Below are 26,259 nucleotides of genomic sequence, written 5' to 3' on the forward strand. Positions count from 1 at the left end.
AAGAAAAAGACTCACTGACTTATGAATTCACTGAGAATGAACGTATGGTTACCAGTGGGGAAGGGTAATGGGGAAGGACAGACTGGGGTTTGGGGTTGATGTGTACGCATTGTGTGTGAGTGTGAAGTCGCTCAGTCGTGTCCAACTCTGCGACCCCGTGGACTGTAGCCTGCCAGGCTCCTCTGTCCATGGGATTCTCCAGGTAAGAATACTGGAGTGGGTTGCCATTTCCTTCTCCAGGGGATCCTCCCAACCCAGGGATCGAACCTGGGTCTCCTGCATTACAGGCAGACGCTTTATCCTCTGAGCCACCAGGGAAGCCATGTGTACACATTACTATATTTAAAATAAATAACCAACAGGGACCTACTGTACAGCATAGGTAACTCTGCTCAACACTCTACAATAACCTAAATGGGGAAAGAATTTGGAAAAGAATAGATACACGTCCAACTGAATTACTCTGCTGCACATCTTAAACATGACATTGTTCCACTACACTCCAATACAAAACAAAAATTTTAAAAATAACAGTGATCATACCCAACAAATGAACATGACTATTTCTTACTCATTTTGGCACCTCTAGCCCAGACGCAGGATGCAGAAGGTCATAATGGGAGGAATGGAGACGCCCTGTCCTCTTTTGGCATCACCAAGCCAGGGTGACCTTAGGCAAGCTGATCAACTTTCCTGACCCGTAGTTTCCATACCACTAAGAGAAAATCAGAGGAGTGGGTCTCTCAGGTTTTATACAAACTCCAAATATAGCTGTTCTCAGATATCTGAGGGTCCTATAATACTGTCTAGAATCCACTTTCACACTCTTCTTTGAACAGTACAATATATGTGTGTGCAAGTAAGTTAGCCTAAATCTACACCCCAGGGTGGGAGGGGCTCATGTTCAAAGAACCCTAAACAGATTACACACACCAGAGGTTTTGGCTAGCTGAAAGACCCCAATCACAAATCCGTACCCCAGAGGCAGCTAGACAAGGCTTTACTTACCTTGAAGGATGCTGAAACTATTTCACTGCTGACATGAGTGCCGCTCCCACAAACAGAGTAGCTAGAAACTCTGTTTCAGAGCTTCCACCCTCACAAGAATTGGGTCTGAGACAAGCCAGTGCAGTATTCACTCACTACTGGATGGACCACCAGGGGACCTAATTCTGCCATGAGCATTTTCTTGAACCTGCCTTCAGCGAAGTGCCTGGTGGGCAAAACCAGTGAACACCAGAAAGCTGGGGCTTCATCAGGTCCGTAGAACAGATTAAGGCTCTTATTCTATCTTCTGGCTCATGGATATTTGGGGTGTAGCTGAATTTAGTCTGATGCTTAGCTTCATCTTTACATAGCAGCAGGGACTGAAACTGTGGGGGAGGGGACCTAGGTCCCCTTTCATATCTTAACCATTGGAAGTCACCCAGTTTGTCAAAAGCACCCACAGTGTGGCTCTCTTCCCACTTCTAAACTTTTATTTGCAATATTTCCCTTTATTTGAATTCCCCCGACCCCCACCTCCATAAATCCTTTCCAGCTGTTAAAGCCCAGGGCAAATCCTGCTTCCTCCAAAGGGCCTTTCCTAGCCAACAAGACCCAGGCAGCAGTCAGGCAACAGTAAACTAACCTTTACATTTCCCATGACCGTGAGATATATCTGGGGGCTGCAGGAATGCTTCAAGCTAACTCACTCCGGCAGGCTGGTGTCTGCGGGGCCTCACACAGGGTCGACAGCGAGGAGATTGGTTGGTGAAGGCCAAGTGGAGGTCTCAGTCCTTCTCTCTCATTTCTCCCCACCTGCCACTGGGCAAAGCCGCTAAAATAATGCTGAAAACTTTTCTCAGTCCACCTGTCAACATGCTCAGTCCTCACAGGAGAAAGCCAGGTGGGTTTGTGCGGGGGAAGGAGAGTGGGAAAGAAGAGGCAAGGCCTTGGCCACCATCTTGGAAAGAAGAAAGTCAGTCAGCTGGGAATAGGCAGGTCATAAAATTAAAGGCTTCTGGTGTGGGCAGCTGTAAATGCTGATTCTGAAGAAAGCAGACCGGCAGAGCAAGACCCCTCATCAGTTCAAAAAAAAGATGATTTACCAAGGTCAGAATTTGGGCCATGGAAAATTCCCTGTGTTTATGCCTTTTTTTTTTTTAACAGCCCAAGAGCAGAGGGAAGCTTATTTTTCTGTGGGGGCTGGGGGGAAGGCCACTATACAGCTCATAAACCTAGTGAATTAAATAGGATTCCAGCATGTGGGTAATATGGATGAGTTCTACTGTACTGAACGACCTCTTTCCACGAGAATCACTCCATTAACTTCTCCCCAGCAAGTCACATCCTGTAGAGACAACAGCAACGAAGGTCTCTTTCCCTAAACTTGGATGAAACAGCAAAATTCCTGAGTAATGTGTTCCAAATCGAAGCTTCTCCTCGGACTTGGAAAGGGATCCTGCTGTTAAGAATGGTTTTGTGGAGAATCTCAGGACAGTTGGAGAGTTTAACCCTGAGAATGATCACTGGTCTTTCTCCTTGGTCCCTGGGCAGTCACCTGGGCAGGCCCGGAGCCACCTTGGGAGCCCTCCCTTCCAGCCCAGAAAGCCCAGGCACCATGATTCATGCCAACAGGTTCCCAGATTTTCCCTCTGTAAACACCAAGTCCAGCGCTGGACTGTCTTGCCATTGTTTGGCCAGAATTTATGGCTCAGATAAGGGAAGCTGCATGGGGCTGGGTGGGGTGAGAGGGGCAGGGCTTGCCATGAGTGAAATAACCCAGTATTTTCTTTTGCTTTTTTCTCCATATCTCAGTGTCCAGAGCAGGCTGAGGGTGACCAGCTCCGGAAGCTTCCATGATGCCAAATACCTTCTCAATGACTTCTTTTGTGTACTTTCTTCTATTTTTATTAAACTTTTACTGGAAAAATGGAATGTATGCAGGCACATGGTAAAAATATACTCATTTGTTTATTTATTTATTCATATCAAAACAGCAGCACAAACGTAGATGGTGAAAAGCTTCCCTCCCAACTCAGAACCCCCAACACTAGCCCCTTCGCTGGAAACTACTATCAATGGACTATGTGTCTTATCAGAGACTTCTGATGCATACTAGTCTATATAAAAAAATACATAAAAAATACAGGGAAAGCTCTCTTATATTAGTAAGCTTAGACTACCCATGGCATTCTGAACCTTGTTAGTTTCACTTATCAATGCCCCTTGGAGATACACTTTGGGCAACACATGGATGTGCCTTGTTCTTTTGAACAGCTGCATCTACTCCGCTGAATGGATGCAATGTATGTTTAAAATATAATCACTGTGCTTATAAAATACTGGTTATTATTTTGCAAACCTAAACTGCAAGAAATGCACGGTAAGGAGGAAAATGCCTTTAACTCTTCCTGCCTCTCTTTCTTTAAACCTTTCAATTCTAATACCTCAAAGTCCCCCTGGTTTCCCAGAATGATGACATTCCAGGACATACACGTGGTGGCCAACAGAAAGGACAGAGACTTGAAAGACAAAGGCCAGAGCCCTGCCTCCATACCCTGCTCTTAGTCTTGGAAGTCCCCAGGCCTTTGTTACCATGGTTGCCTATCAATGCACACCACCCCCTACCCCACCACCGCCACCCTTCTCCCAAGGCCAAACAGCAGGATAACTTTGCCCTTCTCTGCTTGTAAAATCAGCCAGACCTGGGTTCACAGTGGACAGGAGATTGACTGAGATCCCAAGATCACACCTGCCTAGATACAGAAGGTAGGAGGCCTGCCCTCGGGGTCTTCTGTCTAACGTCAAAGAGAAACACCACAGATCCATCGATTCAAACCATCTCACAAACTTTACACGCCAAATCCTCTCCCACTCCCGAGGCTGTGGCTTCAGCATTTCAGGCTGGGGAGGACATTTTGTTGGTTATTTCATGGACTTTAACATGCCCACTCCTTACGTCTCCTAGGCAACGTGACCCCAAACATCCCAGCTCAAGTCACAAATTTGAAACGCCTGCACATTATCATTGGATTTTTCTGAAACTTGGTCATTCAAGCAGAAAGGGAAAAAGTGTTTCTGGAAACTCTCTCCATGAAACAAACAGTACAGCTGGCCAACCCTCTGGCATGGAACCACCCTGCCCGGGGCACCAGGCCTGCCCATGAGGACGGGTCTCACGTGGGGCCCTGCAGACACGCAGCTGCCCCGGGAGGGTCTTCACAGACACCCAGCTGAGGGACGGAGAGCCCCGTGTGTCCCGGAAGACTCTCTGAGAGGCTCCCCTTCCCCAGCCTTGGCCTCAACATAAAGGCCAGCGCTGCAAGCCTTGGCTCTATGGGGCCTGTCTTGCTGGTTGGGGAGTAGCAGGGTTTGCTCCAGATTCGTTCCCAGATTTGTCTTTTGCTGCTCAGCACTTACACAGGAGCTGCCAGAGTCCTGAACTCACCCCCTGGCTGGATGATTCTAGAAGGAAGAAAAAAAACAAAATCCTGCAGCTGTTTCAATTTCTCCATCCTTGGAAAGACCTTCCAACTAGGAGCTGGAAGAGGCCCAGGGCTGATGTTGCATTCTGAAGAAACTGTTTCCTAGACAGATTTTAGAGAACTAGGTTTGTGGGATGATGGTGCTGGATATTCCATCCCTCCCAGCCAAGGAGTGGCCCATGGGAGCAGGCGTGCCCCGCGGCAGTGGTGAGAAGGGAGTTTGTTACCAGGCCAGATGCTACCTGGTCTGGTACTATTTCAGATTTGTTAGTGAGCTGAGCTAGTCACTGAGGCATTAGGAGGGTTACTGCCTCCTCTCCAGATCCTCTAGGCCTGGGGTCAGCAAACGGTGACCCACGGGCTGGACTGAGCCCACCCTGTTTCTGTACAGCCCTCATGCTAAGAAAGTATTTCACACTTTTCAATGGTTGAAAGAGCATTCAAAGATGATTTTGTGACACCTGAAAATCATACAAAATTTGATTTTCAGTGACCATAAATAAAGCTTTGTTAGAAGACAGCCAGGCCCATTTGTTTACAGCCTGTGGCTGCTTCACACCAAAGTGGCAGAGTAGAGTCCCTGCCGCACAGACCATATGGCTACAAACTCTGCAATACTTACTGTCCGCCGTTTACAGAAAAGCATTCTGGTCCCTTCCTTCTACAGCATGCCACTAGGTAAAAACCAAGGATATTATGTAGGTACTACTCTAACAAGAGAAATCACAAATCTCCTATTGACAAAATTCAAAACACAGTAATTGAGTAACTGTTTTATAATACAGGTCTAACATGAGTGAAAATATTTTTATGGGTGGGGGATATTGGGCTCACTGGGGGCTCAGAGTAAGAGTTCCCTTTCACTAGGTTGATTGCAAATGTTCACCTGTAAAAACCTTTCTTAGCTTGAAAGCCACTGGCCAGTACAAAAAGGAAGAAGACTTCAATTTTCTGATTTCTTATTTCAGTTCCATGAGAGTCTAACTGGGAGCAAATATTAAACATTTGAAACTGGATTTGGGACAACAAAATATTACATGGTCAATTATATCGTTCCCTTCTATCCCTCCCCTACAAAATTCAGCCTCTTAAAGGAACCACACACATTAAAACTTGTGTGAGAGACTGTGAGATCTGCCAGAGGAAGGGGCGTGTTTATTTATAAGCACTCTGACTTGTGACATAAACCCACATATATGGAGGTGGGGTAGGGGTGGTGAGTGCAATACAGAGAAGTATGAAATGTTAGCTACACGTAAGGACTTCTAAATAAGAGAAGAGAAGGAAGAAATAACAGTTAAATGATAGAACTGAACTCTGACACCAACACCGCTGCTATGGTAGCACGTGACTGGCCTGCCACTGTAGGAGACACAAGAGATGAGGGTTCGATCCCTGGGTTGGGAAGGTCCCCTGGAGTAGGAAACAGCAACCCACTCCAGTACTCTTGCCTGGGAAAATCCATGGACAGAGGAGCTTGGCAGGCTATAGTACAGGGGGTTGCAAAGAGTCGGACACAACTGAGCATACGGTATTCAGTATTTATTTACTATAAATGCATTTTCTCCTAACAGGGGGAGAGAGTATTCAGGTTCTTTTACCCAGAACTGAGGAACCTCTACAATCATTGCTTCTTTTGAAAGAGGATCATGGCAATTGCCAATCTCAAAACCCACAATCACTCTGAAACAGTCACAGGGATTGAAACGATGCTCCAAATTCAAACCCTGATAAAGCAGTCATTGAATGTGTTATATCCAGCACTGTCGACACTCAATTAAAAACACACATTATGACTTCAACCCTATCCAAGGGATAGAAGTACTGAAGATGTAAAAATAGAGAAACATGGGAAGAATAAAAGACCACCCAGGCAGAATCAGCCAGAGCCTGAGAAATCACTGGAGCTTCTGGGCCTCCCTAGAAGTCACCACCCACAGAGCCTTGAGCCAGAAGGAGCGGGAAGGAGATGATGGGGAAAGTCCAGGGGAATGGGCCCGGCACAGCCTTCACCTGCCTTTCTGATGCAGGAGAAAAGGGCACTCTGCTGGGCGCCTTCAAGCATCACCAATGATATTATACAAGTCAAGGTCATAATACACAGAGAAAACGTCGCCTTTGGCCCACAGCTTGCTCCTTCACACTTACCCCTTCTCTCCTGCCCCTGGCTTCCCAAGACAAAGTGCACCCACCTCCGAACAACCAAACATGGGCCGCCATAAACTTCACCTTGACTAGCACACAAAGAGTTACCACTCAAGTTCAGTACATGGAATATTTTACCAGATTGTTGAAAAGCCCAGCAGAGATGTTCCTTTGACACAACTCTTCAGAGAAGTCAGTCTCAAGGTTAGGATCAAAGGTGGCACAAAGCATGATCTATAAACTAGATGACTGGAGTCCAATCAAGGACAATTCTGTGCTTCTTGAAAAGAAGCCATCACTGTGCTCATGTGCAGGACATGAACACTTCTGGACCATCTGCTGGGTCATAGACATTGTACCATATACAACGTGTATTCATTAAGGAGTACCCCTTTTCCATCCGCGGTCAGTGCTGTCTACAGAACCAAGATCTTGGCAAAATAGCAGTTAATGGAATAGAACAGTTATGCATTTCCCCCAGTGTGATGATGGAATTATTCAATCACTATTTATTGAGCTTCTATTCTCCTCTAATCATTGAAAAACCCAAGAGAGTTTCAGAAAAAAAAAAAAAATCTACTTCTGCTTTACTGACTATGCCAAAGCTTTTGACTGTGTGGATTACAATAAACTGTGGAAAATTCTTAAAGAGACAGGAACACCAGACCACCTGACCTGCCTGCTGAGAAATCTGTATACAGGTCAAGAAGCAACAGTTAGAACTGGACATGGGACAACAGATTGGTTCCAAATTGGGAAAGGAGTACATCAAGGGCTGTATATTCTCACCGACTTATTTAACTTATATGCGGAGTACATCAAGCAAAATGCCAGGCTGGATGAAACACAAGCTGGAATCAAGATTGCCAGGAGAAACATCAATAACCTCAGATATGCAGATGACACCATCATTATGGCAGAAAGCAAAGAACTAAAGAGCCTCTTGATTAAAGTGAAAGAGGAGAGTGAAAAAGTTGACTTAAAACTCAACATTCAGAAACCTAAGATCATGGCGTCCAGCCCCATCACTTCATGGCAAATAGATGGGGGAGCAATGGAAACAGTGACAGACTTTATTTTTTGGGCTCCAAAATCACTGCAGATGGTGACTGCAATGATGAAATTAAAAGACACTTGCTCCTTGGAAGAAAAGTTATGACCAACCTAGACAGCATGTTAAAAAGCAGAGACATTACTTTGCCAACAAAGGTCCTTCTAGCCAAAGCTCTGGTTTTTCCAGTAGTCATGTATGGATGTGACAGTTGGACTATAAAGAAAGCTAAGCACCAAAGAATTGATGCTTTTGAGCTGTGGTGTTGGAGAAGACACTTGAGAGTCCCTTGGACTGCAAGGAGATCCAACCAGTCCATCCTAAAGGAAATCAGTCCTGACTATTCATTGGAAGGATTGATGCTAAAGTTGAAACTCCAATACTTTGGCCACCTAATGTGAAGAACTGACTCACTAAAAAAGACCCTACTGCTAGGAAAGATTGAAGGTGGGAGGAGAAGGGGATGGCAGAGGATGAGATAGTTGGATGGCATCACTGACTCAATGGACATGAGTTTGAGTAAGCTCTGGGAGTTGATGATGGACAGGGAAGCCTGGCATACTGCAGTCCATAGGGTCGCAAAGAGTCGGACATGACTGAGAGACTGAACTGAACTGAGATACAAAAAAAAAAAAAAAGAGTAAGATTTTAAGGCATTTCTGTTTTTAAGAATAAGATGTTTCTACCCTCAAAAGCCTTCATTTCAACTCAGCAAGACAGTGATGAGCCAATAGTGAGGGGAGCACAGAGAAAGGAGCATTTATTGGCCTGAGAGGCTTAGGGACCAAGCATCATGCAGGTGGGCTCCATTTTGAAGGGACACGGAGAGTTCTCCCCATGTCTGGGGGTGTCTGGGAGGGCTCATATATGTTTTCTGCAACATTTCTCAGCAGTTGCTTCCCAAGAAACTAAACCACGATTCTTCTGGGTCTTTGCTGGTGCCACACCTCGATGTGCTGTGACCCTATTTGCCAGGAAGCGTCTCGGACAAGAAGGGCTGTCCCAGCAGAAACAGAGCCTGAGTCAAGGGAAAGGGCCTTCAGAATGAGGATCCAAGTCACTAGGTGTCCCACCACCTGCTAGGGGACTGCCCTGTTGGCAAAGAACATGGAGGAGAATTCTTCTTTCCGTCATTCATGGAATTCACAAGGCAAGTTGCTTATGATTCTTTCTTATCTGAATGCTAAACATGTTTCTAAAATAAGCACTAGCTTTGTACTGAATCGGAAACAGACTGGAATTTTTAGTCAGTGAGGTGCAAAAGCATGTCATACTACTGAAGCTTGTACCTTTGTTAATCCTCACCAGTGCATAACCTTGTAGACACCTGGATGGAACAAGGAAAAGGTGGGATGTGAAAGTCACTCAGTCGTGCCTGACTCTCTGTGATCCCATGGACTATACAGTCCATGGAATTCTCCAGGCCAGAATACTGGAGTGGGTAGCCTTTCTCTTCTCCAGGGGATCTTCCCAACCCAGGGATCGAACCCATGTCTCCCGCATTGTAGGTGGATTCTTTACCAGCTGAGCTACAGGGGAAGCCCAACAATACTGGAGTGGGCAGCCTATCCCTTCTCCAGTGGATCTTCCTGACCCAGGAATCAAACCAGAGTCTCCTGCATTGCACGCAGACTCTTTACCAGCTGAGCTACTAGGGAAGCCCATAGAAAAAGTGGGAACACCACACACAGAAAAGGTGGAAACACACACTAAACTCCTAGCCCTTCCCAGGGCAAATTGAGAAGCTTTCTATGAACAAATATTAAAAGTGCTGCCACTGTCTTCATTATCACTAGAGGCCAGGAGATTTAAAATCTAAATGAATATCTTCTAATACAAGGAACTACAATTTCTACATGAGAAAGGTAAAGTCTTTCTCCATTGTTGTTCAGTCACCGAGTCATGTCCGACTCTTTGCAACCCCATGGACTGCAGCATGCCAGGTCTCTCTGTCCCCCACCATTTCCTGAAGTTTGCCCAAGTTCATTGCTTCGGTGATGCCATCCAGCCATCTCACCCTCTAACATCCTCTTCTCCTTCTGCCCTCAATCTTTCTCAACTTTTCCAATGAGTTTTCTGTTTGCATGAGATGACCAAAATACTGAAGCTTCATCATCAGTCCTTCCAGTGAGTATTCAGGGTTGATTTCCCTTAAGATTGATTTGATCTCCTTGCTGTCCAAAGGACTTTCAGGAGTCTTCTCCAGCACCACAGTTCGAAGGCATCAATTCTTTGGTGTTCTGCCTTCTTTACTATCCAGCTCTTGCAACCATGTGTGACCACTGGGAAGACCATAGCCTTGACTATATGGACCTTTGTCGGCAGAGTAGTGTGTCTGCTTTTCAACGCACTGCCTAGGTTTGTCATTGCTTTCCTGCCAAGAAGCAATCATGTTCAGATTTCATGACTGCAGTCACCATCTGCAGTGATTCTGGAGCCCAAGAAGAGGAAATCTGTTACTACTTCTACCTTTCCCCCTTCTATTTGCCACGTAATAATGGGGCTGGATGCCATGATCTTAGTGTTTTAAATAGTCTTAAGTCAGCTCTTTCACTCTCTTCCCTCACCCTCATCAAGAGGCTCTTTAGTTCCTCTTCGCTTTCTGCTATTAGAGTACTATCATCTGCATATCTGAGGGTTTTGATATTTCTCCCACCTGTCTTGATTCTGGCTCGTAACTCATTCAGCTCAGCATTTCTCATGATGTGCTCAGCGTATAGGTTAAACAAACAGGGTGACAGCAGACAGCCCTGTTGTACTCCTTTTTTGATCTTGAACCAATCAGTTGTTCCATACAGGGTTCCAACTGTTGCTTCTTGACCTGCATACAGGTTTCTCAGGAGACAGGTGAGATGGTCTGGTATTCCCATCTCTCTTAGAGCTTTCTACAGCTTGTCATGATCTACACAGTCAATGCCTTCAGCATAGTTGATGAAACAGAGAGAGATGTTTTTCTGAAATTCCCTTGCTGTTTCTATAATCTAGCAAATGTTGGCAATTTGAGAGTCTTTCTCCATAAAGCAGTGTTATTTTGCTTTCCCTGCAAATGTACCACCTTTCAGACTGTCAGAGACCTCTGCTTCTAAAATGATGAAATTAAATTGCATTGAAAAGCAGACACATTACTCTGCTGACAAAGGTCCATATAGCCAAGGCTATGGTCTTCCCAGTGGTCACATATGGTTCCAAGAGCTGGATAGCAAAGAAGGCAGAACACCAAAGAATTGATGCCTTCAAACTGTGGTGCTGGAGAAGACTCCTGAAAGTCCTTCTAGAATGATGAAATTAAATTAAGCCCCCCGCCCCCCAAAAAACCAAAGCTAAGGGTCTGGGAGAGAAGTAATGACTCCTATTTCCCAGTTTCCCAAGACCCACAGTCTAAGAAGTTCCCTGAGGAAACCTATGGAGGAACATTCCAGGCCTGCAGGGATGTTCTAGCCACCATGGAAGACCAAGAACACATCACTGGTCATCACTAAGGGGGGTCAGGGCCAGTAAGCTCCAGACCCACCAACCCTGAGGAAGCACCTGCCCCTGGCATGGCCTGGACCAAGACATGCACCAGATGGAGAACCACGCCGGAAATACACACATCACCTACACCAGCTCCTCTGCCACGGTGATGTCTGACACAAAGTCAGCACAACCAGCATCCTCAAATCCAGGTCACCCTGACTCAGCCTAAATATCTTCTTTTCCCACGATAAAAGGCAAAGGACAAGTCACCCACCACCCAGCGGAACTGTTAAAACTTTGGAAGAGTTTTCCCATAAAACAAAGGTCTTTAGGGGATGTTAGGAAGATGGAGGCAGAGACAGACAGACATTTTTTTCTTGAGTGGAAGTTCTGAAATATTGAGGCAACTTGGATTGCATTTTTATTGCCACTTCCAGACAAAATCCTCCTGAGACTTGTTCTCCATGGGTTTACCCGACATTCTTACGAGTGAACGCTTCCAGGGTGGTCACATGGTCCTCTCTTAATCCCATAACCCTCCGAACTCCGAGTGTTTGATGAAGTCTGAGGAAGTGAAAGTTAAGTAGGTCTTTTCCTTGAGTAAATCAGTTCCCTTGCCTTACAATTCCCCAGAGAGTGGAAATCAGCCAAGGTCAGGACAGTAAGTCTGCCTGGGAAGAGATGATTTCATTGGTTGGGACTTTATGGGGCTTGTATGTTTTATATGGCAAATACTCTGCTATCTTTTTGCAAGGGGGGAAAAACAAAACAAAAACTCTATCCCTGGCAGGGATCTTGAGTCACACAATCTGGGGAGAGAATGTAGCTAACATCCAACCTTATTTCCCTACTGTCTGGAGTCTCAATGGCAATTTGGTATTAAGGAATGATAGGGTTTTACATCCAAGAGGCTTGCATTCCAAAGTGTGGGAGCTCTCCTCTGAAGGCTCATTTACCCTGGTCATTCCATGATGAGGAAGCAGACACTGGGCCCAGGGAAGACCCCGAGTGAATTTACACCCACTGCCCTAGAATGTCTCTCCATTGACAAAGCACCCAAGAGCACCTGACCCAGAACTTTTTGAAGACAACCCTGTATGTCCCTGGTTCAGTCCCCGGGTCAGAAAGATCCCCTGGGGTAAGAAATGGAAACCCACTCTGGTAGTTCTGCCTGGAAAATTCCATGAACAGAGGAGCCTGATGAGCTGCCATCCCTGTGGGGTCACAAAGAGTCAGACACGACTGAGCGCGCACACACACAGACACTGTCTGTCCCAAAGCCTTGGTTTCCTCATGTCTCTAACGGGAATGCAGAGCTCTATCTATCCTCACAGAATCGTAAAATCAAATAAGATAATTCACCTAACAACGTTTGTTAGAGGCATGGCAATGAGAACTCTTATTTCCTACAAGCTTCTTGGTGGCAGGAGCAATGTTGGATTTGATTTGCACAAACTCGAACTCTGTACTGCATATAGATCAGGGTTTAGGAAGTGCCTGTGATGAGTGGGTCTTTTAAAAAATTAAGAGTGCACGAATATGTCACAAAGCTAAAGCAGTGTGGCAATAACATGTGAATGGTCAAATAGATCAACCGAAAAGACTAGCGTGCACAGAATGTGTGTGAGCTGTCACTCTAGTCATGTCTGACTGTGTGTGACCCTGTGGACTGTAGCCCGCCAGGCTCCTCTGTCCATGGGATTCTCCAGGCACGAATACTGCAGTGGGTTGCCATGCCCTCCTCCAGGGATCAAACCCACAACTCCTATGTCTCCAGCATTGGCCGGCAGGTTCTTTACCACTAGCGCCACCTGGCAAACCCCTCAATGTCTATCACCAACTAAATCACTGGATATACTAGGGTCTATTCTGTGTACTCTGGGGCTTCTCAGGTGGTGCTAGTGGTAAAGAACCCGCCTGACAATGCAGAAGACATAAGAGACACAGGTTCGATCCCTGGGTCAAGAAGATCCCTGGAGAAGGGTATGGCAACCCACTGCAGTATTCTTGCCTGGAGAATCCCTTGGACAGAGGAGCCTGGCGGGCTATGGACATTGCAGGGGGAAAAAATAGATAAGTGAAAAGCACTCTTCACACACGAGGGTGGCCATCTGGAAAGACAGACATTTAGAGCCCTATGCCATAACTTAGGAAGAATTTCAAATTGTACAAAAACCTGGTACACGAAAAGTATGATCACAAAAGTATTAGGAGAAAATACGACTTGTGGAAATGTAAAATGTTTAGTCACTTTGAAAAACAGTCTGGCAGTTCCTCAAATGAGTAAACATAAAGTTACCTTATAACCCAGAAGTTCTACTAATAGGTATATACCCAAGAGAAACAAAAACATATCATAAAAATTGATATATAAGTACTTACAGCAACATCATTCATAATAGCCAAAAAGTGGAATGTTCATCAACAGATGAATAGATAAACAAAGTGTGTTACAGCTATCCATAGACATACAATGGAATATTTGGTTATAAAAAGAAATGAAGTATTGATAATATTACAATTCGAACTTTAAAAATATGCCAAGTTAAAGAAGCCAGTCACAAGAGTCTACATATTGTATGATTCTATTCACGTGAGAATCCAGGATAGGAAAGTAGATTAGTAGTTACTTACGGCTGGGGGTAGAGGCAGGGAAAGGATGGAGGAAAGTGGGTGTCAGCTTAAGCATAAGGAAATTTTTTTTTTAATCAGATGATGAAATGTTCTAAAATTGTGGTGATGGTTGCATATATCTATGAATATGCAAAAAACCCACTGAATTGTATACTTTAAATGGTAAGTTACATGGTATGCAAATGACATCTTGATAAGGCTGTTTTGAAAAAGAAGGAAAAAACATCTTTTAAAGTAGAATTCTAGGGGAAGACTTTCTAAGTATGAGCAAAAGCCATAAAAGGAGATAAATTTGACCACACACATACAAAAAATTCTACTTTAGAAAAATAAACATAAAAGCAAGTCAAAAGACAAGAAACTGGGCAGTGGGGAAGACGGTGCAAATTTGCAGCTCATATCCAAAGGGTTAATTCCCTTACCATACAGAAAGTGCCTACAAAATGAATTTTAAAAGACCAACAACCCCAAAGAGAAATGAGCACACTCACACACACGTGAATGGCTTGTAAACATATAAAAGGATGCTCAACTCTCCTTATAAAAAGAGAGATATACCATGGAGAGCAAGCTTTGGCCACTCTGATAGGCAAAAGTGAAAAAGTGTAATAATATATCATGCTGATGAGGGTGTAAGAAAACAGACACTCTGACACTTTGTCTATGAGCATAGAAAGGACACAACTTCACAAGAAGGTATTTATCTAGTCAAACTGTAAATGCGTACATCCCTCGACCCAGCAATTCTGCTTCTGAGATTTCAGCCTGAGATGAGATCCTTGATGTATGTGAAATGACCTGCATGCAAAGAAATTCATGGTGACACTGTTTGTTAGAGCAAAAGATTGGGAAGCCCAAGAATACTGGAGGGGGTAGCCTATCCCTTCTCCATGGGAACTTCCTGAACCAGGAATCAAACTGGGGTCTCCCGCATTGCAGGCGGATTCTTTACCATCTGAGCTACCAGGGAAGCCTGTATACCTACATAGCTGCTTCTATATGTACTTTTTTTTTTTTTTTTGAAGGATATATAAAACTGAAGCAGTCCTTGCTTCCAGCAAGGGAACATGAGTAAATAGGAGTAAGAGGGAGGTTTACTTTTTACTCTACCCTTTTGCTTTTTAAAATGATACCGTGGGGTTGGGGGTGGGGGACATCCCTGGTGGTCCAATGGTTAAGACTCCACACTCCCAGTGCAGGGGACCCGGGTTTGATCCCTGATCAGGGAACTAGATCCCACAAGCTACAGCTGAAGATCTCATATGACACAACAAAGATTCTTCACGCTGCAGCTAAAACCCAGCACAGCCAAAACACAAAACAAAACCACAGGGGTTGAAAAGAAGGAAAGAAGAAAGGCCAAGGGGAAGTGAGAGAGGGTAAGAGTGGAGGGAAGGAAAGAAAAAGGGAAGAAAGGGACAGTGAGGATTATTGCAGAGAGGAAGAAAAATATTTGGCTAAATATATCCTTCACAGATAATATCATTGAGGATGGAATTCTAGGGATTTTCAGATTATAAATTTCTGCTGCATATGCATATTTGATAATAAACATGCATGACTTTTGCCACAAAAAAAGACATAAAATTACTACATGAACTCCTTACAGAGTGAAATAACAGTTTGAAAAATGTAGCTGCTGTTTACACTATTTTAAAGTAACTTCATCAGAAAAAAATGAAAATAACAAAAAGGGAAAGAAAGACAGAGTTTGCTTAGTTGGGCCCTTTTATCTCTGGCTTGGAATGCTGATCTTTTATCTTTGTTCTGGAAAGTCAGCAGAGATGCAAGTGCAGACAGGAGGTTGGAGGCAGAACTTGGTGGAAGGGGCTCCCGTGGACGCCGAGCCTAAGGCTGGCAGTGCTGAGATACCCACTCCCAGCCCCAAGGCCAGAAGTCCTCACTGGTTCCACCTAACTCTCTTCCCCACCTTCTCCTTCTCCATCATCCCTTCTGATCTGGCTACAGGAGCAATGAAGCAGACAGATTCTGGCAAGGAACCAGGATCAGGGTCTTTTCAAATGAGTCGGCTGTTCGCATCAGGTGGGCAAAGTATTGGAGCTTCAGTGTTAGTTCTTCCAATGAATATTCAGCGTTGATTTTCTTTAGAACCTTCTAGAAGGCAGTACTGAAGACGTGGACTCCTTCACAATGATGTGGGGCCTTTCTCAGGAGCCATGAATCCCATCCTTCTCTCTCTTTCTTGCTGCCTCCAGCCCCCCAAGCTCCACCGCTGTTTGGAGGCTTCCTTTGCTGAATCAATGGCATCTTGTCTGTGGTCTTGACCCAGCTCCAAGTGATGAACCAACTTCATTGGGAGTGTCTGCTGAGGGCTCTCTGAGAAGGGCCATTGTTCCCCCTACACTTGTCCAAAGGCTCCATTTAGGGACGGCTGTGAGCATGGATGGAGGACATTCATCACTGGGAACATTTGCCAACAAATGAGAGACAGCTGTTGGGCTCCAAGGGCGTGTGGCTGAATGCTGCCTGTGGTGAGATTTATTTTTCCAAATGAGAATAGCCCCACTTATCTTTTCTTCTTTCAAATTCTAAGATATGGGGGAAAGGCTCACCTTCTCCCTTACGCATCGTAATCCACAGCCATCCCACTAATCACAGGGTGTGCAAGGCATCATGGGAGCACATTAGCAAACAGTGTGCACGCTGCACCCACAGCTGCCTCCAGGCCCATAGGGAGATGTGGCCAGGGACCATGCCCTGCCTCTCCTGACCCTCCATGTGCCCACAGCAGGGTGGTGTGTGCACACTCAGCAGGGACTCCTGAAGGCTGGTTGGAAAGAGGCAGATGGGAAACTGGGCAGGAACTCCTGGGAATTATCAGGGACAAAGTGAATGCCTGCTTATGTGCCAAACACTCTGCTGTGCATCTTAGGACCTATAAAATTAGCTGTGGAGACATGGCAGGGATACGAAGAACAGAGACCACATATGCCAGCCCAGGGAAGTGCTGACTGGGTCCCACGTGGAGCCTGAGCAGCTGGAACCAGACGTGATCAATGCAAGCTGGCTTCCCGAGGTAGGGGTGGTAGACAAGATGGGTATGAGTACAAAGAGGAGGAGGGATCGGAGCATACGTTCCCCGTCATAAAGAACAGAAGCACAGATCTGGCCGGGCCAGCGAAGGATACAAGAGGGAGTCAGGACACCCAGAAGCCAGGCACACAGAGGAGCCTGCTTTTAGAAATGACTGTTTCATCAGCCAGGGTTATCTGCAGAGACAGCCAAGCTTCAGCTGTGAGCAATTGGGGAATCCTCCTCCCCATCCCAAAGGGATAGACCAAGATGCAGCCAGGAGACGCAACATGCCATTTAACAACTGATTTAAATACGGATGCAGCTGGTTTGAAACCATCTGAGGATGGAGACCATGTCTAGCTTGATCAAGCTACACCAAGAAGCAGAATGCATTCTGGAGTCTGATGGAGCTGGGTTTGGATCCTGCCGGACTGGCAGTGAGGTTTTGCTTGGGCTGCATCTGGCTTCAATTTCCTCCATCCACAGAATAAGGACACTAATGTTTACTGCTGGATTCCTGCCGCCCCACCCCCACCCCCAGTTCTGATTCTGCACGCCTGGAATAAGATGAAAGTGTCTGATGGAAAAGCTCTGGGAAGCCTCTTATTAACATTCTCAGCTCAGCCTAACTCAGGGAAGCAAGTCTCTGCATTCCAGGGGACTTCTCCCCCAGCAAAGCAATGCCAAGAATGTCATGGAGGATTCAAAGATGCTTCTCCTATCACAACTCTCCCAGGCATGTGGCTGCCCCAGGGAGGCTACAGGTACCTGTTGGAGGGCGCAGTAGTGGCAGGTAGCCGGTTCTCACCGCCACCTCCCAGGAGGATTTAGAGATTAAATGAGAGTGTGAGAACAAAATGCCCAGGGGAGAGAGGCTACCGCTGAACCTGTGAATACTGCCACTACCAGATGCGGGCGGCAGGACTTTTACTCAGCTGAGAGTCTGAAAACTCACCTTCCAGTAGAAACAGCTTCTCAGTCAGTAGCTGTGTGACATTTAAGGCTCAGGCCCTCAGTTACCCCATGGAGAAAACCACTCTCTTAAGATTTCCAACACATCTCCCTGGGATATCCGTAAAAGGTAAAAATGGAACATCCATTGAAATAAGAAGATACTGGTATTAATTATTGTTTTTCATAATCACTATAATCACTCGTTAGTTGCACAGTTGTGTCTGACTCTTTACGACCCCCTGGACTGTAGCCCACCGGGCTCCTCTGGCCATGGGATTTTCCAGGCAAGAACAATGGGAGTGGGTTGCCATTTCCTTCTCCAGGGGATCTTCCCGACCAGGGATCAAACCTGGGTTTTCTCGCATTACAGGCAGATTCTTTACCATCTGAGCCACCAGGGAAGTTTTCATAATCATTATAAACACTCTTGATGCTCCACTTAAAATCAAGAAGGTGGCAGCTGCTGGAGACGCAGGGAAAGTGAAGAAAGTCAGAACTGGTGGATAGGGGGGCACTCCTCCCTGAGGGAAGCAGTGCTGGAAGTCAGGAGAGGTCAGGTGTGTGAGTTCCTGGCAGCCTAGCCCTAGCCAGGGAGCAGCTGCCAGGAGGCCCGAGGCTCCCTGGGCCCAGCAGGACCCCGTTGCCAGGCCAGCGAGCAGCAATCTGGGATGAGTGTCTCTGAGCAAATGTTCTCGTGGGGTTGCAACTGGTATTCAAGTACGTGGGCACTGGTCCCCCATGACTGCAGAGGGCTTTTCACCCTCCTCATCTCATAGAAGGCTCTCAGCACAGAAGGGTCTACTGCCTACAGGACTGACATGAACGTTACCAGCTCTTACTTAGACTTCACTGCTGACCGTGATTCCACATCTCACTGTCCCTCCCAGCAGCCAATCTCAAACACGTTCCCACCATGACCGAGAAAACCCACCATTTGGCCAGGGTTGAGAACTAGCCAGGCACAACTAGCAATGCCTAAGGAAGCGCCAAGGAGTTCCCTTTGCGTGTTATGCAATTCCCAGTCTAGCACTGAAAAAAAAATCACCTTTCATATATGTTCAGTGTTTTTTAGATTTCAGGACACTCTCATGCATGCTTTTCATTCGACTTCCCAACAAGCCTGGGAAGGGAGTAGAGTGCTGATTATTATAGATGGGGTTGCAAAGTCGGACATGACTTAGTGACCAAACAACAAAAAAATTGAGGCTGGGGTGACAGGACTAACGAGGCACAATGTTCTCATATCAGTGGGTTCAGAAACAGGAAATGGCTCGTCTACAAGAATCAGCTTGCCCGTCCCCAATAATAATGGTTGCATTACTGAAAGCAGAGGCTTCAGGCATCAGAAATAAACATGCAAGACCCATGGCAAATGCAATCCAGTATCTTGTTCCACCACCACCCACCACCTATAATTAGCATTGTGGGGCTCTGACCATGTGCTGTACCTACGGAGAAGTACAAGATTTCACTCAGTTCTTACAAACCTCTAAGGAAGAGGGTAATCAGTCACTTTCAGATAAAGAAAAGAGGGCTCAGAGAGAGCAAGTAACTGCTCGACACTGCAAGCGTGCAAGCTGGATATGAACCAGATCAGCATAAACGTGACACTGTCAACAATGATTATATTCGCTGCAATTGGCACAGGGCAGAAATAAAGCATTCAAGGCCTCTTAGACGAAGAAGCAATACAGAGATGTTGGGTCAAATGGAGATCAAACAGCTGCTTTCCTTCCGTGGCTTTGCCTGGTGGGAGGGATGCGAGATCGCCAATCGTGAACCTCAGGCACCTGGCCTATACCTGCTACCAATGAGCTGTGTACCTGGGGGCTTTCTCTGTGCCCAGTCCCCCCCCTCAGAACTCCCTTTAGTGAAGTGTGGAAAACCGGAATAGGTGTATAGCACCTCAATCTCTTCAGAGAAGTATGAAGAATATTCTTTAGGATGTGCTTGGATTTTTGCTGTGGAATAGAAGACTAGTGGTAACCTACCCATTTGTAATAGGCAGTGGGTGACTGGAAAGCTAAATTTGGATCGCTTGTGAAATGCTCTCAGAATATAACCCAAGCTGCAGGGTCTTCAACCTCATCCCTCTCCACTATCCCTTTGCTGATGATCTGCTCCCAGGCCCCATCCCCTAAATCCATATCATACAAGGTCTTGATGATCTCAGGACCTTTGTACCTGCTCTTCTCTCTGACTGTAACTCCCAACCTTCTCCACATAGCAGCTTCCCCCTCATTTAGATCTCAAGCCAAATGTCATCTCAGAGAGATTCTCTATGATCACCCTGACTGATATTGGGACCACTCCCTCCCCCCTGCCACAAGATCCTGTTTTTCATGTTCAGTTCAGTTCAGTTGCTCAGTCGTGTCCGACTCTTTGTGACCCCATGAATCGCAGCACGTCAGGCCTCCCTGTCCATCACCAACTCATGGAGTTCACTCAGACTCACGTCCATCGAGTCGGTGATGCCATCCAGGCATCTCATTCATCCTCGGTTGTCCCCTTCTCCTCCTGCCCCCAATCCCTCCCAGCATCAGAGTCTTTTCCAATGAGTCAACTCTTCGCATGAGGTGGCCAAAGTACTGGAGTTTCAGCTTTAGCATCAGTCCTTCCAAAGAAATCCCAGGGCTGATCTCCTTTAGAATGGACTGGTTGGGTCTCCTTGCAGTCCAAGGGACTCTCAAGAGTCTTCTCCAACACCACAGTTCAAAAGCATCAATTCTTCGGCACTCAGCCTTCTTCACAGTCCAACTCTCACATCCATACATGACCACAGGAAAAACCATAGCCTTGACTAGACGGACCTTAGTCGGCAAAGTAATATATATCTCTGCTTTTGAATATGCTATCTAGGTTGGTCATAACTTTTCTTCCAAGGAGTAAGCATCTTTTAATTTCATGGCTGAAATCACAATCTGCAGTGATTTTGGAGCCCCCAAAAATTAAGTCTGACACTGTTTCCACCATTTCCCCATCTATTTCCCATGAAGTGATGGGACCAGATGCCATGATCTTCGTTTTCTGAATGTTGAGCTTTAGGCCAGCTTTTTCGCTCTCCTCTTTCACTTTCATCAAGAGGCTTTTTAGCTCCTCTTCACTTTCTGCCATAAGGGTGGTGTCATCTGCATATCTGAGGTTATTGATATTTCTCCCGGCAATCTTGATTCCAGCTTGTGTTTCTTTCAGTCCAGTGTGTCTCATGATGTACTCTGCATAGAAGTTAAATAAGCAGGGTGACAATATACAGCCTTGACGTACTCCTTTTCCTATTTGGAACCAGTCTGTTGTTCCATGTCCAGGTCTAACTGTTGCTTCCTGACCTGCATACAGATTTCTCAAGAGGCAGGTCAGGTGGTCTGGTATTCCCATCTCTTTCAGAATTTTCCACAGTTTATTGTGATCCACACAGTCAAACAGTCAAAGGCTTTGGCACTTACTACTATTTGAAAGTATCCTTTTTTTTTTTTTTTTTTTTTTTTTGCTCTGCTATGCAGCATGTAGGGTCTTAGTTCCTCAACCCGGGATCAAACTCATTCCCCCTGCAGTGGAAGCATGGAGTCTTAACCACTGAACGACCAGGGACATCCTGAAAGTACCCTTTTTCAGAACCGCTTGCTTGCTCCTGGTCTGCTTCCTTCCTCTAGAATGTAAGCTCCATTAGGACAGGAGCCTCATTAATACTGTGTCCACCTTTATCTCAACATCCCAATGACACCTGACACACGATGAAGCTCAAAAAATGCCTACAGTGTGAACACCTGGAAATTCGCCCATTGTGTGTGTGTGTTCAGTCATGCTCAACTCTTTGCAACCCCACAGACTGTAGCCCACTAGGCTCTTCTCTCCATAAAATTTTCTAGGCAAGAATACTGGAGTGAGTTCCCATTTCCTTCTCCAAAGGATCTTCCTGATGTAGGGATTGAACTCGTGTCTCCTGAGTCTCCTGTACTGGCAGGTGGATTCTTTACCACTGATCCACCAAGGACGCTCAGACCCTGGGGCTGATGCTTGAACTTGAAAGAACAGAAATGATGATCTGCATTGTTCCATCACTGAGGCACACACATTCCAGTGAACCCAGGAACAAGCAATGCAGGTCTAGAGACTGGGCTGGTTGTAGCAGGTGACAGCTGAACTTGGTCAATAAATGGAAGGTCAGATGAAGAACAGTTGGAAAAAAGACATCAGTGCAAGAGAAAGAATGATGGGAAAGCAATCGAATTTGAGCAGAGCCCAGATCAGGGATTTGTCCCTTTTCTGAAAACCTGAAGCCTTGGTTCTTGGCCTTTACACACAGTTGAATTTGCTGCCCTCTCTTCCCCAGCTGAGCCACAGCCAAAAGAGTCAGTTCTGCCCACACTCACGAGACCCCGGGCAGCTCCAGGTTCTGCCTCCTGGGCCCAGGCAGCCTTGCAGAGCACACCTTGGGCAGAGCAGATTGGGCAGTGGTCTCCCTGGTCCAAGTTCAGTTGGTAAAGAATCTGCCTGCGATACAGGAGACTGGGGTTCAGTCCCTGGGTTTGGAAGATCCCCTGGAGAAGGAAATGGCAACCCCCTCCAGTATTCTTGCCTGGGGAATTCCATGGACAGAGGAGCCTGGTGGGCTACAGTCCACGGGGCCGCAAGAGTTGGACACAACTTATCAACTCAACTACCACCTCCCTGGTCCAAATGGCTCTTTACCACACACATCTTTGGCTCTCAAAAAGATTTAAAAGACAAATAGGTTTATTTCAAGTAGATATAGAGATGGAACAAAAAATTTCAGGGCCAACTTTGTCCAGATCAAGGAGACCCCAGACCTTTTGTGGAAGAAGCAATTGCTCTCATCTGAATGTACAGATTTTGAGTGAATATTCCAATCTCCTTGGTAGACAGAAGCAAAAATGAACTGCTGTACAGAGTCTAGCAACTTTGTGTCCAATAAACCACATACTGGAAAAAATCCAATTCTAATGCCTTTGAGAGTCAGTCTGGTAAACCTGTGGACATCAGCTCTAGGCTGTGACCTGTATGTACTTATTAGCAATCTGAACCCAAAGATGACTCCAGATGTTCAGAGTGGCTGGAGGTGGGAATGAAAAATTAAAAGCCAGCTCTACCATCCCAGGCTTATCTGAGGCAGGGTTACAAGCATCCCCTTCCCTCATGACCATATAGGCTGCTAATCACTGCTACAGGTCTTTGGTGTGTATTGTAAAGGTTATCTGTTATCACGACCTCACGAGCAAAGAGTCTCAGACAGCGCAGCAATTAATAAGAAAGAAATGGCCTCCCATTAACTCCTCTGCATGGTGGTGAGACGAGTACCCACCCCCTCCACCTCTCTGTAGCACACTGCTTGCACTCCTGGCTGTTGCCATCACTGTGCCAATTCTGGCATCAACAGCAGATGACAAGCAAACTCTTACCAATGTGCCTGCATCCCCGTATCCCATTACCCACCACCTAACAGAGATGATGGTCTGTCGGGTTGGCCAAAAAGTTCATTTTGGTTTTTCCAGCCCATCTTACAGAAAAATGTGAACAAACTTTTGGGCCAACCCCATGCCACGTACTTTTCTGTTTGTATGTGTTCCTGCTCCATGTACTGCTCTATGGATTCTTAATGGCCTGAAAGGCTGAAGTTGTCAAATGCGCTATTCTGCTTCTTACCTCCCTGCCAGCACTTTGCCTTAAAGAGCCCTCTATTTTTCTGGATGGACATCTAATTCATTGCTTCTATTGCTGCTTAATTTTCTAAAATGTACATCTGCTATCATCATTCACCCAGACACCAAGACCACTTCCTGCTCTTCACCACTACAAGTAACGCTGCAAAGGTCATCTTCAACCCTGCCTAGAGTGGGCCCATGCAGAAAGTTCTGAGTGTTCTGAGAACACTTGGCCTCCTGCAGTTCTTCACTTCCTCTAGCCTCCTGGGTGGCTGTTCTGGCTGGTTTGGTTCTGATAAGTAAAGGAGGCCGAGTGAGCATTCCTTCAGGTGCTCATTAACATTTTGGAGGCTCCATCACCTATAAACTCCCATTCACACCCTTCATTCACCTTCTTTTCTGCTGAGATGTCTGCCTTTTTCTGGCTGATGTGCATCAGTTCCATGTATATTCTAATTGTTAACCCCCTGAAGCTTTTAGATTGTAAATATCTTTCTCTTTTCTTTCATCTGCCTATTACCTTTATTAGGATGCCCACTAGTGACCAGAAGGCCTTCACTTTGATGCAATCAAACTTAGAAAACTTGAGGACGACAACCATTTCTCAATCATACAATCCCATACATGAGCACTGACAATACATCACCCGTGCAGTTAGGTGCTGTGGACACAGAGAGGAATCGTGGCTTTTGACCTTTCAGTCTCCTGGGCACACAGACTTTCCATCAGCTGTAATATGGACCTGATGACCATGGTGGGTCATGTAAGGTGCAGAAAGGGGTTAAAGGCTTCAGGGGGTCGGGGTCAAGGTCAAGGCTGAGTGACCCTTGCAGATAAGCCTGGCTGGCAGTCTTGAGGGGGAACATTCCAGGTCAAAGGAACAGCATTTGCCAAGGTCCAGTTTGGGAAAGCACAAGGAATCCAGAATGGCTGAGACATAGAACAAGGTGGGAAATAGCCACAGGAACTGCACAAACAGGCATGGCCTATTGCAGAAGGAGCTCGGACTTTTTCCAGCAGCACACATCTTCCCACTCTACTCAGAGAGTTGCTTTAGACCCTGCCTGCGTTCAAGAAAGAGGGCATGGGTCAGGGACCCTAAGAAATCTGGGCTCACCTTAGCTACAGACCAAGGTGTTCAAGTCTAAGAGAAACCCAGAGACATAATATTCTAGAAGGAAAAGGCTCATTAGCATTCAAGCTAAGCTCCCAAGGTCGCTAAAAGACACCCAATGGACAGGTCTAGATTATCCTGAATGCAACGAAGACTTGCCTTCCTGGCCACAGCCAGAAGCTGCTCCGGCTGCAGCTCTTGCCTTGACAAAAGTTCTCAACCACAGAATTCCCCAACTGCCAGCTGTGCTTGTGCCGGAAATGTACCAAAGAAAGTCATTAGTGACACAACATAATCTCACCCAGGACCCCACCAGGATCTCTGCCAGCCAGCTGTTTCCTCCTGAAGCTAAACCATTTTTACACCCAGTAATGGTGATGTTTTAAGGGGGGGAGAAAAAGCCATTTGTAGACAATAGCTCGCTGCAAGCTGTTTGACTGGTCTTATTATTTATTTCCAGCCAGAGAAGAAATCCATAAGCATAGATGAAGACACAGAGGAAAGCTGTGCAAGATTCAGGGAGGGGTTAAGGCCTGGGGCGGGGGCGGGGTCAAGGTGTCCAGGCTGAGTGAGCTGTCAGATAAGCGTGGCTTCTGGACGTTACTCTACCCAGCAGAACACATCCTCTTTGCACTCTCAATTTCTTCCAACCTGTCTCAGCCTCCCAGGGGGCAGAAAAATAAATCTTGTTGTAGGACATCAATCTTCTTCTTTAAAGGCATTGCTGCTACTGCTGCTAAGTCACTTCAGTCATGTCCGATTCTGTGTGACCCCATAGATGGCAGCCCACCAGGCTCCTCCTTCCCTGAGATTCTCCAGGCAAGAACACTGGAGTGGGTTGCCATTTCCTTCTCCAATGCATGACAGTGAAAAGTGAAAGTGAAGTCGCTCAGTCCTGTCCGACTCTTAGCGACCCCATGGACTGTAGCCTACCAGCTCCTCCATCCATGGGATTTTCCAGGCAAGAGTACTGGAGTGGGTTGCCATTTCCTTCTCCACTTTAAAGGCATTAGGTAAATAGCTTTAAGAAATTTCGAGAAACTGGGGCTGATCATCTGACATCTCTACCCCAAGACACAAACACACACACACAACCAAATCATGCCTGATGCCAGTGAAATGAATGAGCTTATCAGCTTCTTTCCCCAGCTGATAGGTATGTTAAGAGCTGCAAGGGTGCAAAGAGGGAGGAAGCCAGACCCCCAACATCAGTGCCCCCCCCACATTCTCCAACAGACCTAAGGTGTTCTCTAACACAACCCCTGCTCTGACTTCCAATTGTACTTCTAGGGCCAGGGAGGTAACCAAGTGCCCAAAGCCGCCTACACACACTTTAGAGGCCTCCTGCTTAGAACAAGAGGCTCCCGTCTGCCAGTTGCCAAGCCTGCATCAGGAGTCCAGCTGCACTTGAGAAACGAGGCTGAAACTGACCTGAAACTTGCCCTGGTTAGTGGGGCCCCAGTTCTCACACACAGAACGCGGGCCTCTCTCTCTGCTTCTCTCATCCAGAGCAACACGTCACTGCCTCTCTGCAGACTTGGGGCCCTCACCTCAGGGTCAGGCGAGTAGAAACCCCATTCACTTATGAAAGAGCCCCTCCCCCAGCCTGAGTGGAAACTGGGGGGTGGAGGCATGGGAGGGAGTCTTGCTTCCAGAGGATTTGATCTCAAAAGCAACAGACTCAATTCTCTCTTGGAGAACACGACAACCTTCCCCACTCTCGAGGGAACCAGTGTGTGG

At 46.3% G+C, this 26,259-nt stretch overlaps 1 protein-coding gene and 1 non-coding gene across 8 annotated transcripts in view; both read right to left on the minus strand.

Moving 5' to 3' along the window:
• Positions 1-26,259, minus strand: part of AFAP1L2 (actin filament associated protein 1 like 2) — a 147,972-nt gene that overhangs the window by 77,169 nt on the left and 44,544 nt on the right. The gene's annotated exons all lie outside the window — the stretch shown is intronic.
• On the minus strand, positions 247-318 carry TRNAY-GUA (transfer RNA tyrosine (anticodon GUA)). Its single transcript has one exon. It is a non-coding gene; the product is annotated as a tRNA-Tyr (tRNA).

This window comes from Ovis aries, chromosome 22 (genome assembly GCF_016772045.2).
Source record: "Ovis aries strain OAR_USU_Benz2616 breed Rambouillet chromosome 22, ARS-UI_Ramb_v3.0, whole genome shotgun sequence".
Lineage (NCBI taxonomy): Eukaryota > Metazoa > Chordata > Mammalia > Artiodactyla > Bovidae > Ovis > Ovis aries.